Source organism: Oncorhynchus gorbuscha, linkage group LG10 (assembly GCF_021184085.1).
Source record: "Oncorhynchus gorbuscha isolate QuinsamMale2020 ecotype Even-year linkage group LG10, OgorEven_v1.0, whole genome shotgun sequence".
Lineage (NCBI taxonomy): Eukaryota > Metazoa > Chordata > Actinopteri > Salmoniformes > Salmonidae > Oncorhynchus > Oncorhynchus gorbuscha.
Genome location: NC_060182.1, coordinates 34,679,015 through 34,685,014, shown reverse-complemented (window position 1 = coordinate 34,685,014; position 6,000 = coordinate 34,679,015).

Sequence of the window (6,000 nt, the reverse complement as noted above, 5' to 3'; positions counted from 1 at the left end):
TTCATTTTGTATGTTGTTTATTTGTGACATTTCAAAAAGGTAGTAGATCATTTGACTGGTGTATTCCACTCTCTCGTTTCACACACATACATACACAGAATTAAATATAACAATTTATGTATCTTTTCTCTCACATACATGTGTAAGAATTCAAGGTGTAGATAACTCAAGGAATAAAAATATAGGTGTACATAAACTCAAACATAAGGAAGCTTATATCTCTTATTTTAGACCCGTGGGCAAGTGATTTGGAATATGATGACTAATTTGCATCTAATGATAGTTATTCAAAATGATAAGTCATGATATTGAGAACCTAAATGTAAATACCAGTATTACTACAGCATGATTCAGTTAAACAATTCAGCAGTGTATTGGTGAAAGAAGACATACCAACTGAGTCTTTTTATCCAATGGCACCATTATCTTAAGTACACACCTCTGTCAATAGTCTGTTGGGTCCACTGACCCACAGAGGGGTTCAAGGCCTCACAAACCAAGATTAATCAGCAGCTAACCTCCTGCCCAAACACACCACCACAGTCCTGCAAACAGCTTTTTGAAAACGTGTATAACCTGCCAGCCTCAAATATGAGACGACCCAAAAAGAAGAGTGATTTTGGATGTGGAAATAATAATAATAATAATGATCAGTAGGACTAGATAAGCAAGTTCAGTTTTAGTTTCAACTAAAAACTAGTCTCAGTGGAACTGGCCGATAATACCAAGTTGTCATTTCTACACATGAATGTGGAAATTACTTAAAATACTATCAAACTTGGCCCTCGAGTTGCAGTAATAATACACTCTTAGAAGAAGAAAAACGGTTCCAAAAGGGTTCTTCAACTGTCCCCAGAGGAGATCCCTTTTTGGTTTCAGGTAGAACCCTTTGGGGGTGTATCTAAAACCCTCTGGGTTTTAGGGTACATAGAACCTAAAAGGGTTCTACCTGGAACCAAAAAGGGTTCTTCGAAAGGTTCTATGGGGACAGCCGAATAACCCTTTCAGGTTCTATATAACCCCCCACCCTGTCACCTCACTCATAAGAACATCTTTGACATGGGCATGGCCTACTGTATACCCATGACAATGCAGGGCGGAGGTTTGGGAAGGATGCCAGTTTCAGGAGAGAGAGCAAATTGTGTATGTGTGCTTTATGTATTTCTCAATGAGGCTTTGTTACTGCACCCAATAGCTCCAAGAACATTTTCACACTGTCATTCTTCCTTGTATCACACAAAATAGAAAATACAATGTTTTGAACGTACTGGATTTCACAACACAACTTCCCATAATGGAAACAGAGTATATTGCTCAACAACATCTTCCTGTTCCATCAGTGAATTAAAATGTCACACCCAATGAAAAAAAAATCCTCTATGCAATTTGAACTTACAAGACAAATCTAGCAATAGGTTGTAATACATAAAGGGATAGTTCACCCAAATTATACTGTACATTCACATAATTTGATTGATTCCTAAAAGTAGTGCACACTGTATTGTCTTGTTTGGGTTTGTTTTCTAAGCTGCAGCATAGCATTAACATCATTGAGTTTTACCCTCAGTTTAAATGGATTGGCTTTGGTTATTGTTCTCACACACACACACACACACACACACACACACACACACACACACACACACACACACACACACACACACACACACACACACACACACACACACACACACACACACACACACACACACACACACACACACACACACACACACACACACACACACACACACACACACACACACACACAGAGTGGTCGAACTTGTTTCTTGGGGTGACCTTGTAGTCCTGGCCCCTGCAGCTCCTGGATCCTCCCGGATCCTTGCTAGTGCCTGTTTCAGACTGAGGAGAGGGAATTTCCCACATATATTACCGTCAATGAGCAGTGGTTGTCCGTAAACTCCACATTGCATCATACCTACTGCAGACCAATAGCCCTCCTAAAAACTCCTCTGGCAGAGCAATACAAACAGAGCAGCCCCACCTTGTGTTTGAGACTTTAAACAGGACATTGTAAAATGGTAAGCTATCCCTCACATCTATGAATCACTAGTTTTGTTTATTTAGAGTGAGATCTAGCTAGATAAATTATAGCCTTTCTTGTTGTACTTTCTTTCTATTTATGTTCAATGTGAGACTTCCCTCAAAACACTCTTCCCTGAAGACACATGAAACAGTGATATTTCAACATATCTGTGACTTTTTTGGACACCATAGCATTTCAACATGATATCAATATGCAACAAATAAGTGTAGGGACGATATTGAACACTGACCAGGAAATGTACCAAGTTGACTTTTCTTGAATCATATTCATTTCCAAATTGTGTGTATGGTATACACTTTTTGGGAAACTAAATTACATTGCTCTGTCAAAACAGTTGCATTATACTGAAGTAATAACACATTTATAAACTATACATTAGGTGTAACTCTTTTTATAAATATTATTTATACACATTGGCTATAAGATTCAGGCTGGTTCCCAGACTTGCCCTCTACAAGATCATCAGCAGACTCCATCACCTTCGTCTACCATCCTCTGACCAGCTCCCTTCACTCAAGCCATGAACTGACCCTCTCCATCTTCAGAGGATGCAGCTTTCAAAGACTTGGTCTCTATTGGTTGACCTGTCATGATATATTTATATAATATATTGTCAGGCAGATACTCACTGTATCTGATTATATTTTATGTTAACGAACAGTTCACTACTACAGACCAAATAGCTGATTTCGATTTTACACATGCCAATAAATGGATAGTTCACCTAAATTACAAAATGACATATTGGTTCCCTTACCCTGTAAGCAGGTTTTGGACAAGGTATGACAGCAGTTCGTGCTTTGGTTTAGTTTCCCTGGCACTATTTCCACATGCTAATGTTTTAGCATTTGTGACACAAATCACATTAAAGTCATGGGACCAATATTAGCATTTCTTACTCACGTCATGTTTAAAACCTCCATAAGTGAATTTGTTGAGTTTCACAATCAATTTGAGATACTTTTAGATGATTTGGACATGATGCGTGAAAATGCTAATATCAGTCCCATGACTTGAATTTGATTTCATGCCACAAATGCTAAAATGTTAGCATGTGGAAACAGTGCCAGGGAAACTAAACCAAAGCATGGATGCTGTCATACCTTGTCCATAGGCTGCTAACAGGGTAAGGAAACCAATGTGTCATTATGTAATTTGGGTGAACTATCCCTTTAACCTAGATAAAATGGCAGTAATGTGAGAGATGTGCTCCCCGGATATCCGGAACATGGGCTTGCTACGGGAATTCAGAAATGCTGAGATACCGTAAGAGGCAGGAGGATGATCTGGCTTGGAGTGAACCCATATTTCAACAGCTTCTTTACTTCTCCTATTTTACTGTGAACGGCTGCAAAGAGGCAGCACTGACGTGCAGTAGCAGGGACCTGTGGTCACTGCAAAGCAAGTATTATGGGTCTTGTGAAACAGAACGCCATCCTGCTCTTGCATAAGGGAAAACATTGGCAGATGACAAAACAACCATATACTGTATGTGTAGGTGTCAATTTAGTTTACCTTTGGTTACAGTGTCATACTGTAATTTGTGTGTAGAGGTCAGAGATACATGGCAAGCCAGGCCTCTATACCACCCAGAATACAATTACACAGTACAATTAAATTAAGTTGATCACTTTCTCAAACAATGATGTTATATCATACCATATTACAATTCATAGATGCGTATGTAAACAAATAGAAACAACTTAAAAATGAGATTGGTGTTACAAGTGAACCTGATATTGGCAATATGCAGGCAGGCAGGGGCAGAAAAGGCTACCACCACCTGAAGGGATGTAAATCAACCGTTCGTGTGGTGTCAGACTACTCACAATTTCTCTGACAATGAGCCCACATGCGAGATACGGCATCTTTACCTTTCTGATCAGATAGAGAACGCGTTAAAACAGTTCTTGTATTGTCATAAGTGATGAAAGTGTGCCTTAAATACACACAAAATGATATTTGATCTGTGAATTGAGTTTCTAGTCACATTTTATCACACACAGAAAAGCTTAGAGTGTTGAACATCTGAACTAGAAAGTTGAAGCATCTATCAAGTCATTGCTCTGTTCCTCAATGTACTCCCTGAAAACTTCCTAGATTACAAGTACTAAAGCGAAGGTCCGGTTTCCTTTTGACATGACCTTCAAGTTCTTTAAACCTCTTAAGGATCTGACCTTTTTTTTTAAATTTTCACCTAAAATGACATACCTATACATATATACAGTCGGTGGCCAAAATATTTGAGAATTACACAAATATTAATTTTCACCAAGTCTACTGCCTCAGTTTGTATAATGGCAATTTGCATATACTCCAGAATGTTATGAAGAGTGATCAGATGAATTGCAATTCATTGCAAAGTCCTTTTTGCCATGCAAATGAACTGAATCCCCCCAAAAACATTTCCACTGCATTTCAGCCCTGCCACAAAAGGACCAGCTGACATCATGTCAGTGATTCTCTCGTTAACACAGGTGCGAGTGTTGACAAGAACAAGTGGAGATCACTCTGTCATGCTGATTGAGCTCGAATAACAGATTGGAAGCTTCAAAAGGAGGGTGGTGCTTGGAATCATTGTTCTTCCTCTGTCAACCATGGTTACCTGCAAGGAAACAGGTGCCGTCATCATTGCTTAGCACAAAAAGAGCTTCATAGGCAAGGATATTGCTGCCAGTAGGATTGCACCTAAATCAACCATTTATCGGATCATCAAAAACTTCAAGAAGAGCGGTTCAATTGTTGTGAAGAAGGCTTCAGGGTGCCCAAGAAAGTCCAGCAAGTGCTAGGACCGTCTCCTAAAGTTCATTCAGCTGCGGGATCGGGGCACCACCAGTACAGAGCTTTCTCAGGAATGGCAGCAGGCAGGTGTGCGTGCATCTGCATGCACAGTGAGGCGAAGACTTCTGGAGGATGGCCTTGTGTCAAGAAGGGCAGCAAAAAAGCTACTTCTCTCCAGAAAAAAACATCAGGGAAATACTGATATTCTGCAAAATGTACAGGGATTGGACTGCTGAGGACTGGGGTAAAGTTATTTTCTCTGATGAATCCCCTTGCCGATTGTTTGGGGCATCTGGAAAAAAAGCTTGTCCGGAAAAGACAAGGTGAGCGCTACCATCAGTCATGTGTCATGCCAACAGTAAAGCATCCTGAGACCATTCATGTGTGAGGTTGCTTCTCAGCCAAGGGAGTGGGCTCACTCACAATTTTGCCTAAGAACACAGCCATGAATAAAGAATGGTACCAACACATCCTCCGAGAGCAACTTCTCCCAACCATCCAGGAACAGTTTGATGACGAACAATGCAATTTCCAGCATGATGGAGCACCTTGCCATAAGGAAAAAGTGATAACTAAGTGGCTCGGGGAATAAAGCATCGTTATTTTGGGTCCATCGCCAGGAAACTCCCCAGAACTTAATCCCATTGATTGACCAAAATCCTGAAGAGGCGGGTGGACAAACAAAACCCCACAAATTCTGACCAACTCCAAGCATTAATTATGCAAGAACGGGCTGCCATCAGTCAGGATGTGGCCCAGAAGTTATTTCAAATCAAATCAAATCCAATTTTATTTGTCACATACACATGGTTAGCAGATGTTAATGCGAGTGTAGCGAAATGCTTGTGCTTCTAGTTCCGACAATGCAGTAATAACCAACAAGTAATCTAACTAACAATTCCAAAACTACTGTCTTATACACAGTGTGAGGGGATAAAGAATATGTACATAAAGATCTATGAATGATTGATGGTACAGAGCAGCATAGGCAAGATACAGTAGATGGTATCGAGTACAGTATATACATATGAGATGAGTATGTAAACAAAGTGGCATAGTTAAAGTGGCTAGTGATACATGTATTACATAAGGATGAAGTAGATGATATAGAGTACAGTATATACGTATGCATATGAGATGAATAATGTAGG